Source organism: Anabas testudineus, chromosome 3 (assembly GCF_900324465.2).
Source record: "Anabas testudineus chromosome 3, fAnaTes1.2, whole genome shotgun sequence".
In the NCBI taxonomy this organism is placed as follows: Eukaryota; Metazoa; Chordata; class Actinopteri; order Anabantiformes; family Anabantidae; genus Anabas; species Anabas testudineus.
This window is the reverse complement of record NC_046612.1, coordinates 14,744,521-14,757,020: the sequence shown is the minus strand read 5'-3', so window position 1 is coordinate 14,757,020 and position 12,500 is coordinate 14,744,521. Positions and strand designations below refer to the sequence as shown.

Below are 12,500 nucleotides of genomic sequence, written 5' to 3'. Positions count from 1 at the left end.
AGCATTGCAGATTGTCACTCGCTGTGGATATCTAAACATTCACTGCTTAGGCTCAATTCTCACGTCAGGGAGAGTGTCACACAGATTAACTGCATGTCAAATAGTTTCTGTGATTCACCTCATGCTCCACAATGGCTCAGCAAAGAAATCTAATCATTTCGTGACCTTCATAACGACAAAACCAGACTCAAAGGTGCAAGAAATTCCTAACAGTCACCACTTTCAGGGACATAACTCAAGCAGAGGCTGCTGTACAAGTAGGGACTCCACAATGTTTTACTACATCATATTTTCACACTCTCTAGTCTCTAGCTAGGCAGTTCTGCTCCCTCGGATAGCGATATCAATAGATTAAATGAAACAAACACTTGATCTCCTGTTTTATGAGGCTGACAGCTCTGTGTGAAGCAAACTGAGCTAAATATCACACCTCAATTATTAGAAGTAAACAGAGATTTGCCTCACATTAATCAAACCTACATCAAGTGTATTTACTTTCATTTGATAAGGAAAATGCTTGTCAAATAAAACACCTTGATTCTCATTCCCAGAAGTTTTAAAGTGCTTGTCACAAAAAACTCGTTCTGTGAAATTGTTAGAAATAAATGCAATTTCAACACAATTTCAACATTTTCAACAAGGAAAACATGGAAATGCAAATTTTACCAACACCATCATCATTTTATTAAGGCTAAATAGTAGTTAAATAATCAAATTGTGGTTTGAGCTGATGCAAAGGATGAAAAGAATTCACACACTGGGCAGCATGCAAGGACACCCCGATCTTAAAACACTGACAAGGTGCAGAATTGATTTTTCCTGTGCTCAAAGTGGACTCTAGCAAAAACAAGAGCAGCTCCATTAACATGCTTAGCTATTCCACTCTGCTGTGATTTCTGAATTGCCAAAGTCAGTCACCGGGATTCTGAAAACAATTCTAATTATCTCTGCTCTCTTCATTCTATAATTGAGACACTTTGTCTCAATGCCAGTCGACAAGTAACAACAGCAGCTGCAGCGTTTACTGTGGCACACTTGTTTATGGTTGTGGTCAGTTGTAAAGTAGACTCAGTAAGCTCAGTGAACCTGCTTTAGAACTGCATCACCAAGAGGTAAGGACTTTAGGGTACAATTAATGATGGGCTTTAATAAATACATCATTATTGTATCAATGTATATGGTGCAAAATGGTTCAGTTAACATGAATGTAGGTGAAAATGCTTTCTACAGTCTTAATAATGTTCAAAATCATATAACCTCATCAGATTGATAAATAATATATTCACACCTGGTCATATTCACTGCATAATAACATGGAGTGAAAAGGTTCACCAGATGCTTCATCATCACATCTGCAGTTCAGAAATGAAAACATTTTTTTGTCAAGCTACTCAAAAGGAGTTTGTTGAGCGAGAAGATGACATTATGAAAGTTTAGGAAAGACTCTCAGTGGTCTTTTCCTTTACAGCAACAAACATCTGACCAGAGATTACACTGCAAACACTGTGCTCATCGTGATGGTAAACACAATGACCACACAGTGGTAGTCTCTAATTCAATAGTGGACATAGTGAAACAAGGTCATGTGGTGGAAAAATCTTCAACAATGGGGCCATGACGGTCAGAAATATCTGCCCCCACGTGAAATAAAACTACTGTGAACAAAAAACAATCAAGAATACAGCAAACACCACAAAGAAGTATATATATAAAAAAAATCTGCCTTTTCCAGGTCAATGGCTGACTTTCTGTGGTTTCGACACCCTCTCTTATACTGGTTCTGGGCAGGGATTTTGCTGACTAAGCAACATATGTCATTCTGTGGCTGTGATCAGGTTATAACATGTCATCCAGTAGCCTTCAGAGATTTTCTCTATTTCCCCCCTTAAAAAAAACAAACAAACAAACCCATAAATCAAGCATTTACCCATTTGCTTTCTGGACTAAAATTGGTGCTTAATTCATCTTGGATATAACTAAATGTAAAAATAAATCTATTAAAGTCGGGTAGGGTGTGCACATACTAGCAACAGACACAGCTATAAAGTCATTATTTTGAACATTCATGTGTAATCTGGAAGTTGAGTCATAGCAACTGAACGTTTCACTACTTAAGAAGCTTCTTCAATCTGTAATGTGTGCAATCTTTCCACCCATCAATCAATGTTACAATAACAGTTTTCTCCTCAGTCCGGAGTGTAAACAGAAAATAGCTAAACAAATATGTTGGGTAAATTTAGCTGGCTGTTTCACTTAAACATTGACTGGCACAGGGGAAGGAATAACTGTGTGAGGCCAAGGACCGGAGGCTAAAAGAAGCCAGTCCCTTGTTTAACCATGCTGGGTGTGTGTGTGTGTTTGTGTAAAAGAATAAGATAAAGACACTATGTTTTTTCTCCAGTCTTTTGTGTATTGTTCATTACATGCATTCCTTTATAGGCAGCCTGCCAGTTAAGATTGTGACAAATTCCTACTGAACACAGTGCATTCAGTCAAGCTGATGGTATCCACATAAAACTTTCCTAGACAACTCAAACCAGTTTAATGCACACAGAGTCTTCTATTTACCAACTATATTATACATCACTGCCCTGCAGAAAGCTGTAATCAAGCAAAACATGCATCACACACAACACTAGTGTAACTGCTGAGAGTCAAGCGTCTAACTGGAGCAAGACAACAGGCCACTGCTGAGCTACTATTATACTACTGTTTGCACCGTGAACAGTCGAGGTATTGCCATTTCAATGTCTAACTAGATAGAGGGCATGGACAAGCATTAACCTCAAATAACTGCCTGACTCTCTTCCAGCAGCTGCTTAACAGAGGCACAGTCAACAAGTAAGGCTTCAAATAGCATTGTCACTCTCACATGGTAGCTTTCCAGAATCAATGCAGCACTGATCTGTTCCTGAGAGATGCGAGTGTCACATTCGAACATTGATCAGTGTCAGGAGTAAGCACCAACACAGACCACATTCATGACTGATGAGCATATGGTACGTTTTTGTCAGTGCTTGTACGGATACATTAATTGTATTACAGCTGATTTTTTTTTTTAGTACATCACATTAAATGTACCTTCTTATTTCCATTTCTTGCAACTGAAGTCTACTTCCTAAAGTAGTAAGTATGTACATAAGGAGTAGCTCGCTTCCTTTTAATACAACTACACTTGTGCATTTTAGTTCTTAAGTATTTTGTCCCTGCTCCAACAGGGCATAATTACTTGTTGATGCTGGATGTTTGCTTAACCTTTTCACCAGTGTTCGCTCCCACTTTTCAACTCACATTAACCCTTGTCCATAATTTTAGACCCCCGCACAAACTGAGCTCTGTATTCTGTTTCACATGCTGGACCTGCTAGACCACTGCAGCTGTAAACAACCACAGTGTCCAAGCTTTCAAACACAGCAGTACAGGGAAGAGACAAACCAGTTTCCCTTCAGTTCCATTTTGGAAAGGAATCGTGTTTAAACATTAAAAACACCATCTAACGTTATATACATTTGCCTCATTCAGACATCTGACAGCCTTGTTTATATATCTGCAGCCACAATGACCACTTGGTGATCCATTAAAGGAAATGGCAAGGCTACATATGCATTTGCCTCCAAAAACACAAATGAACTAGGTCAGAGCTCAAACGCTCTAAAAACACATTTGCTTTCTTTTCCCTCCGACTGTCACTAATGGCAGCTTTTTTTTTTTTCCTCGGTTATCAATCTGCTTCCCCCGATCCTGCACGCCTGTCTGCCTTCCTTTTCTCCAATGCTCTTAACCATCTTTTACAGTCTCTGCCCAATTAAAATGCAAAGCAAACAGGTAGATAGTCAGACATCATATTCTCCTTTTCATATCAGCACGCCATCTCTTTTCTCCGGCAGATTACAGTCAGGTACAAGGAAAACCTTAGACAGCTATTCATCTCGTATGTCAATGATACTACATATTCATATTTAGTCAGATATACTCACAACCTTGGAGGATCCCCGCATTTCATTTTACTACTAATAATACTAAAGCTGAATTTATGTTTCTCTGCCTAGTTGTTTCACTGCTCCTGCTGTAGTTCCCTATGGCGTGTGAACTGATTTATAGTTCAAAGTAGGTTTTAACCTGCAGGTTCTGTTGACACCGCTACCTCACTAGATGGATGTGTTGTACATTATCAGCCACCTTGATGCATCTATTATTTAACCAAAGTAATTGGCTTTACCTTCATTTTTTTTCCTTTGTTGCATACAGAGATGACTGTGGTTGGAAGAGGCCCTTCAGTAAGAAATGCTTTTCAAGATCACAAAATACAAGTTTGTGTAACATTATTGAGAAGGAGCTTTATCGAGCATTGTTTCCACATGCTCCACGGTGTCTTCCACATTAACAAATACTGTCAGCAATAGAAATATGTAGGAAGAAACACAAAGCAGACCCAACTGTCAAAGTACAATTGTTGTTTCCCTGTAGCCATGTAACCTCCATTGCCTTGTACATCAATACCACAACATCTCGACAAAGAGGCATAAATTCGCCTTAAGCTGTTGAGTGAAACTTTACCCAGCCATATTTTCCCAAAGCAGTCAGGGCAGTCCAGTCCACTTATGTTAAAGCCACACCACTGCTTGTCTGACTGTTTGGACAAATGTCCACGCTGCAGATGTTTTTATCATGTGCAGTAAGCATCATGGCAGTGGCAGGGGAGCTAGAAGAAATCAATGTCCGCTGCCTGCAGCTACACAGTATGATCTGTCCAGCATCATAATGGTTTCTTCTGTAACAGGTGAGTGAAAAGTGTCCGATTACTGCTAGGGCTGCTCGTATCTGATTAACTCCATTCTGGAGCTTTGCTTAGGGTACACTACTCCTGAGATTGACATACATTTTAAAATCAATGTGCTGATGATCAGTGGAGATGTATAAAAAAACAAGGCAAGTCTATAAAGTATTGTTTTCACTGTTTAATCCATAAATATTAAAATTTACAGTGACCATTCTGTGTCCTACCCCATTTATGCACGTTAATAAAGTTTTTTTTAATGGATAAAGGATTTCTACTAATGCTTTTTATTAATTTGTTTATTTTTAAAATAAATTGAATCACTCTATGAAATATCAAAATGCTGTAAAACGCTTACACACACTATTTGATCTACAATTGACCTAGATAAGATATTCAGCTAATTGACACGGAGGAGCAGAAGATAATCATGTTTGAGATGATGATAACAATGAACATTTGGCATTTTTGCATGAAAAATAACAACTGATCTGATATCAAGATATCAAAGCATTTACTGTCGCTTGACTAATCAATTATCTGACTAATCGTTACAGCTCCACTCTTAGTAACAGTGTCAGCAGTTGCCTTTTGAGTCTGTTAACTGTCGTCAAACGTATCGTGCCGTTTTCAACAGCAGTGCTACTCTTTGCCTAGTTGCAAGATTTTAAGCCAAGGACACAGGAATCAGTGTGCTGGTTACCAGAAAGAGCTACCAGACTACACAAAATGGTTGACAGTGGTCCAAATGTGGTTGCCAGGGGCAACTGGCCAGCCATTGCTGTCAAACCTTGAGGGCCCTAATACGATTTCCTCTAACTAGATGCCAAAACCAACTATTTTGTTCAGAAATTGTGGATTTAATGATTATTTTTAGCACTGATAACAGAGGTGTGGACCAGGTTTGAAGTCATTATAAAACTAAAACAACTGAAACCCCACATTGCCCAATAACCTAGGCCCATGATATTTATAAGTCTAGGAGAATCACACTACTAAAGCCTGTAATCCCTGTTTATCCTTTATCCACATACAATGAAAGGACTTGGACAAGATAACTACGAGCCTGAAATGACAGCCCTTCAGTGGTCCATAAACTGAAGCCACTTTGATGTGAATATGTCTCAGAGTAAAAGAGATATAAAATTTCTATACATCTGTTTCCATGTGTGCTTGGGCAGCAAGAAGAAATGGGAGAACAGATGTCTGTTAACATTAACATAGCTCTGGATAGAAAAAAATGCCCCCTTGTTCAAAAAACAATTGTTTTGAAGTTCCACATGCTCATCTGTTTCAGCTTTAGATCGCAGCAATTCTGTAATTGGTGCATGTTTTCTCATTTACTGGTCAACGTTACAAGTGAGGCATGTGTCATCTGAGGGCGGCAACAGTTTCTCTTTGATTTTCAGATGACAGTGGATTCTGCAGTATGATTAGGAAAACAGGGACAGTGCCTCACAACCACCCACTTATTGCCACCATGCAGCAGTACTGATGTGTTGAGAGAAAATCCTACACAACACACCTTCACTCCTTTCACTCACTACACTAAGCTTTTCTCAATAATGTATGTTGTTGTCTAAAAAAGCAAGCTGATAACATTTGGGAGGACACTAGACTTACTAGACTTAAAAGCTTAGAGTAAGAGTGATAAACTAGATAAACAACCAATGCAATTTTACAGGTCTTTGTCATCACAACAAGAAAGAATATCCTATTAAAACCAACAAATTGATCATTTCTGACTTTTCTTTCCAAGAACGCAGAGGATGATACTTCAAACCAAAGGGAAATGAGACAGCTTTTCTGCAGCACTCAAGACTGTGCTGTGCCACAAAAGCTGACAATATCTTTATAGCTTATGTGGGGGAGAGTAGAGTAGAACCTGGGCTCGCATCCCAGTAAAAGATGGATCACCAGTCTTTGGCAAAGCAGCAACTGTTAACACGCACTCAAAGTGTGCTCTTTTCTGCCGCAATTGGCAATTTACTGGTGAGAAATACAATCAATGCGATAAAAACTAAAGTAGAGTTGTTGCATATTCACTGATCCCCATTACAACTTTACAGTTTTAATGACAACTTCCACATCTACTCAACTTTCTTCTTTTTTTTTTTTTTACAACACAGTATAAGAAGAAATGTTGTCAAATAACAACAGGTCAAATATACATTGTGGCCAACTCGATATGTGCCCCCACTAAAACTGTCGCACACTGTTCCACAGGACGAATGGATCAATTTTGATGACAGAAACACTAATCCATTTCAGATCCTTTGTTTACCGTTCTCTTCGATAAACTACTGGCAGAAAAACGTTTAATAGCAACAAGCAACGTTAATTAATGACTTTTGCCCACCTAGTGTAACTCTGTGGTTGTAGGGAGCTGTTCAACGTAACAGGCAAAAAACAATAAGCTGCTTGATCCTATTTGTGCCACATTTACATATTTTTCAGGAGCTCGTGCCTCTTTAGGACTGCAGTTAGATGAAATCTGCATTAGAACCACAGCATTTGTTCCTGTTGGAGACGAAGATCCAAGACCTGCCCAAACCTCCACCCACAACCATTTCATATGATACCTCTCTACCAGCATTATAAGAACACTACAGGACACTGTACAATAACCAGTGTCCTTCAGGAAGAGTTTTATAAAGGCTCTTCACTAATGTAGACATATAGAACTGGTAGCTTTGTATATGTAAACAATATTGAAAGTGTGTAATATTTAGCTACAAGAAGAAACCAATAGAAAAGTTATATTTTTACACTGAGAAGCTTAAATAACAGATTATTTAACACTAAAACATTATTTTAACAATAGATTATCCAAAGAGTTTTCTATAAATCCTCGTTTGACAATCACTGCAGTTCTGCTCTGCACTGAACGATGTCTACAGGGCTAGGATCACATAGGCACAAAAACCTTAACAATGAAACCCTGAGGCTGTAGCCAAATTTTTTTAAAATGTCTTATGCACGCTTCACAATTTCTTTATTTTAGCAACATTCTCTTGAATGCAGATGACAGTGCAGATCAATAAGTAAAATTCCTGCTATGTGCAATTGCGCTGTTTTAAATTTACACCTACTGACTACCATCTGGAAGTCAGGTCACGTATGTAATGCTGCTTTTCAGCAGACTCTCCCACCAGTGCTTAAACAAGCCCATCCCCCATCACTGAGGGAGGCCCACTTCAAATAAATCAGACAGTATGATGTTTTAAACTACAAAGATGCTCCACTCCATCTCATCTCCAACTGTCAAATGGCACTAGCTACATTACGAGGCTTAACATGGACTCTCTACTGCCCAAGGGGAATTAAGGGATTCATACTCTTTTCATTTAGCATGTGTTCTACTTATTTGCCTAAATAAAAAACAATAAAGTAAACGGCTTTGCTAGTGGGGTTTCAAGGTACATGAAAGCTTTAAAATGTCCAGATAGTTTTCAGGACATAGGCACTTTCTTAGTTGGGCATGAGGTGGTGTGTGGTGGTGAGAGGACAGGAGCCTTACAAAGCCAACATAATCCCCTTGTCCTGGACTAATCTGATGCCTAGGACCTCTAAGCAAACACTGATAAATTCTCTCCTTTCACAATGTTTTTTTGCTATTCAGCCTGATGTGCAACAGATTTTTAAAAAGGTGAAAGGTCAGGCAAAATTACTACAAACTCTTTGTTTTTCCATGTTTATAATACTTTCTTTTATTCACATACCGTGAAGTTGTTTTTTTCAGTAAATATTCTACACCCAAGCTGATGTACACTCACACTTGTCAGTAAAAGGCATAGCCTCATCACATACGTTAGTGATTCTATTTAAAAACATCACATTCCCAGCAGTTTGGCATTCGCAAACATCAAACTGGTGAATCATTCAAGCACTGGCCAAATTTACACATCTCCGACAACTGTAAAATGTCATGTTATTGTGCTGCGCATAGAGTCTTAAATTTCACTTCCACTTTGCAATTGATGGCTCTGTCAGATCGTATAAATGTGTCTGGTGTGCTAGAACAAGGCTCTTAACACCTTACAATGATTAGAACAAATTACTACTAAAAGAAGGAAATCAGGTGGAGAGGAACTGCCTTTGAAAACTTAGCGAAGTGGAAAGGAAGCCTCTGTCTGCCCCAGTGAAAAAGCTTAATTTTCTTTGTTATAAAGACAGAAAGGAACAAATGTTTGCTCTGAATCAGTACTACAGTTATTAACTGTACCACCAGTACGCTCACATCTGTGCTGCCAGATTCATAATTTCAATTCCATGTCAACATGAAATCCTCTGGGCTTGACTGTATATTAATATGTTTTCTACTGATTTCAGCAGAGTGGAGAGAAGAACAAGAAGAAGAAAATCCGAGTACACTTACAACTTATACAATCAATAAAAAGGTCAGTAGTAAATCAATACTGACCACACACTCTAAAGTGAAAGGCATGAATCATTTATATGCACTAGTGCTAAAGTTGATCTTCACATTGTTTCCCAGTCCAAAATGGCTTTTTTCTAGCTAGTGGACATTGGCACAATACTGGAATTTACAAGCACAATGCTGTAATGGTGGAGAACCTAAACATGCCAGCTATTCATTTTGTGCTCCTATGACTTTGTGCATGATGACAGTTTTGTCTATCAGTCTGCGTTGACTTTACTTCACTTGAAGCCATAAGCAAGTAAATAGTCAATGCTACAAGCCTCCACACTGAGCAACCCAACTGCTGAAATGTGTGCTGACCTCTGTGACCAAACGGTGAGAACGACAAAACCACAGGTCTGGGACGTCAAAAATGCTGCACATTAAACACTGGCTAAACGTGTGGTGCAAATCAGTGCTTTTTATGGTTTGACACTCTGGAACAAAGTGGATTAACAGTACTGTGCAGTGCTGTTACAATTGTGTCTTGGAGCTTTCCACACTCTCTAATCAGTGTCACCAGCTCTGAGTTTTTGCCACACCCGGACAATAGAGCTACGAAAACGTATGTTGATTAAACTCATATTTAGTATAAACTGGACTGTTGGCCAGGAAAACTTGAGGCTCCTTAAGAACAAGTAAAATGTTTCACACTCATTGTTTAAGTTCCCCTTCTTGCTTTGCAATTGGTGCATTGATCTGAGCAAATAGTGCTGACAATATGTGATCAAGCATTTTATCCACCAACTTCTATTACTAAACAAACCACCGACTCCAACCTTGCTTAATCGTTCACTCACAGAGTCGCACCAGATGGGAGTTGCATCGTAAGCGCCAAGCAGTTGCACTAGTAAAACAGAAACACAAAACACAAATGGCACGTGAAGAACCGGTCATATTTGATTAACTGTTGGCAGTGGAGCATTGAGCTGCGGAAACCTGTGACAACTTTATCTTGCAATCTTGCTTGCACAATGGCAATTAAAAAAACAACTCTAACAAACTAAAATATGTCAGATTCCACTGTCGATGCTCCATTTAGAGGCCTGGACTGGATAATTAGCAACACTGTCAAAGAATCTTCACGTTCTGGTTTGTAGCTAAACAGAAACTATGAACTTCTGTGAGCTGGAACTATGTGATCAGATATAAAATCAAAATCTGATAACTAATTTACATAACATTTTAATCTAAGACTCACTATTGGGCTACATACTTCCTAGCCAATATGTACTGTCCTAGTCTATAGAGATAAAATGGATACATATTTGTGCTTTGCTCAAACTATTCCTCTAATTTGAGATGGGACTGTCCCAATAACACGAGCCAACAAAAATAATCTGAGTAATCTACAGAGAAAAGCTCCAGGTTTTTTCCCCCCCCTTTCTTTCAAGTCAACAAGCCCCAACTCGAGCTTTATTATACCACAATTCACCGTTTCACAAGATTTATTCTCCCAAGTTCCTGTGGAGAAGACTTTGTCCTGGATATTGTTACAGACGCGCAGCACAATGTTCAAACTCTTCTTGCAGTGACACCAGTAGCAGAAGTGAAAGAGCTGATATGGTTGGACTAACCAACACATATTCTGACCATGTGTAGGTTTTGTAAAAGTGTTTCATTTTCTGTTTTTCTTTAGATCTTCCAAAAACCCCTGGATTTCCTGGTATCCAACTTGGGAAACACTGTGGGGACAACACTGGTGAAATCTGCAGCTTTAACTCATGTTGATAACATTGTGTGGCCTGAAATTCAGCTTTACATGGAAATGATCATAGTAGGCAATCAATACATGTTACTTTGGGGTTAGAAGTAGCTTTTACTACCAGTATCCTTAAGTGAAGCTGCATTGGTTAGCTAGTGCATTCATGGGATTAACTTTCCTCAAGATGAGGGCAGGTTAAGTTGAATAGTCCATGTTTTCAGGCTAGATGAACTTCAAGAAGCTAACAGGGCTAACCTGGCTTGCTGTAATGAGCTAATCTGACTAGTACGCTAGCTGGCAGAGTGAAACAATGAGCTCAGAGTGCAGTCAGGCTTGGCTAGCTTGACTGCTGCTGCATGCTGTGTTGGTGTACAGCTAGCCAGCTCTGCCTTGCACGCAAGGCTAACGTGAAGTGGCTAGCGAGTGGCTGCATTATCAACAAGAAGACAAAAAAGAGCAGATGTACCAACTCACCGACTTAGCTAGCCAATCTTACTCCAGTACTTGGTCTGCCCATGGTGGTGCGCACTCCACAAAAACAACAAATCACAACAATTGCGTTGAATTACAATAAAAAGCTGTACAAAAAAAAATCTGAAGCCCCAGAAAGCAGCGGCAGCGCACTCTCCCCAAGACATCCAACACAAGAGAGGAGGGGAGGCCAGCGATTCACTGGACTTCTGCCATCATACTTCGAGATAGCGTCCACATCGAAAACAACCCAGTCCGGAGGGCATGTTATCGGTGCCGTCTGAAGCCCAACACGGAGCCCAACACGAGCCCAGTCCTCTCCGGCGACCTTCCGGCACTTAGTCCCACACTGCGCCTCTTCCGTCCGGCTTCATTCCTCCGTCTTCACCGTTCCTGGACGAGCGCCGCGGTGCGAACTGATACAATGTAGAAGGAGGAACACCAGGAGCTGGAGCTGGAGCACCACCCGGACCGGACTGTCACAGTCCGCGGAGCCCGGAGCGCCGGAGACCTGGAACCTGGATCCTCCACGCGGACCGGACTGGACTCTCGTCGTCTGTTTGTTTTCCACCAGCTCAAAAGGCATCAAATGTGTGGAGCTGGCACCCTGCTGGTGTTCAGGCTCGGGATTCCTGCCCATTTTATTTTAATAACAGAATAAATGATAATAAGGAAACACAGTACAACCCAAACCACTCTGTTTACGTTTCTTAACTCCATCATGTCAGAGTGAGTTCATTCAACACTCAGGGTGAATCCACTTTGTCCTCTCACTCGCTGCCTCTTGTAGCTCTATTAGAAGCACACACACCTTTTAGGAGTGGCCGGCTTCATACCCGTGTCAAATCAGGTCATCGCCTCGAATGTTGTGTATAGAAACACCTTGTTGTCGTCAATTTTGTGGTCTGATGATGGCCTGCGGCTGAAATGCTCGCTTCACGTTGATGGTGTAAGGAAACATTTAGTTAGTGGTGAGTGAGTAAAACAAATGATGATGACGTCTGCATATATTCACCTGTTCAGTTACTGTTACTCAATCAGCTGTCAAACCGATTAAGAACACCTTTTGGGTCGCTCTGTTAAATCCTCCTTTGTAACCTTTTAGTGTTTTGTAATAATGTGGT

General features: G+C 40.0%; 1 protein-coding gene across 1 annotated transcript in view; it reads right to left on the bottom strand.

Moving 5' to 3' along the window:
* LOC113174344 (zinc finger protein 609) overlaps positions 1-11,843 on the bottom strand; it is a 64,879-nt gene extending 53,036 nt beyond the window's left edge. Inside the window, exon 1 of the mRNA XM_026378263.1 lies at positions 11,380-11,843. The gene's annotated coding sequence lies outside the window, so the exon portion shown is untranslated. The remainder of the gene's footprint in view (positions 1-11,379) is intronic.
* Between the last annotated feature and the right edge of the window lie 657 nt (positions 11,844-12,500).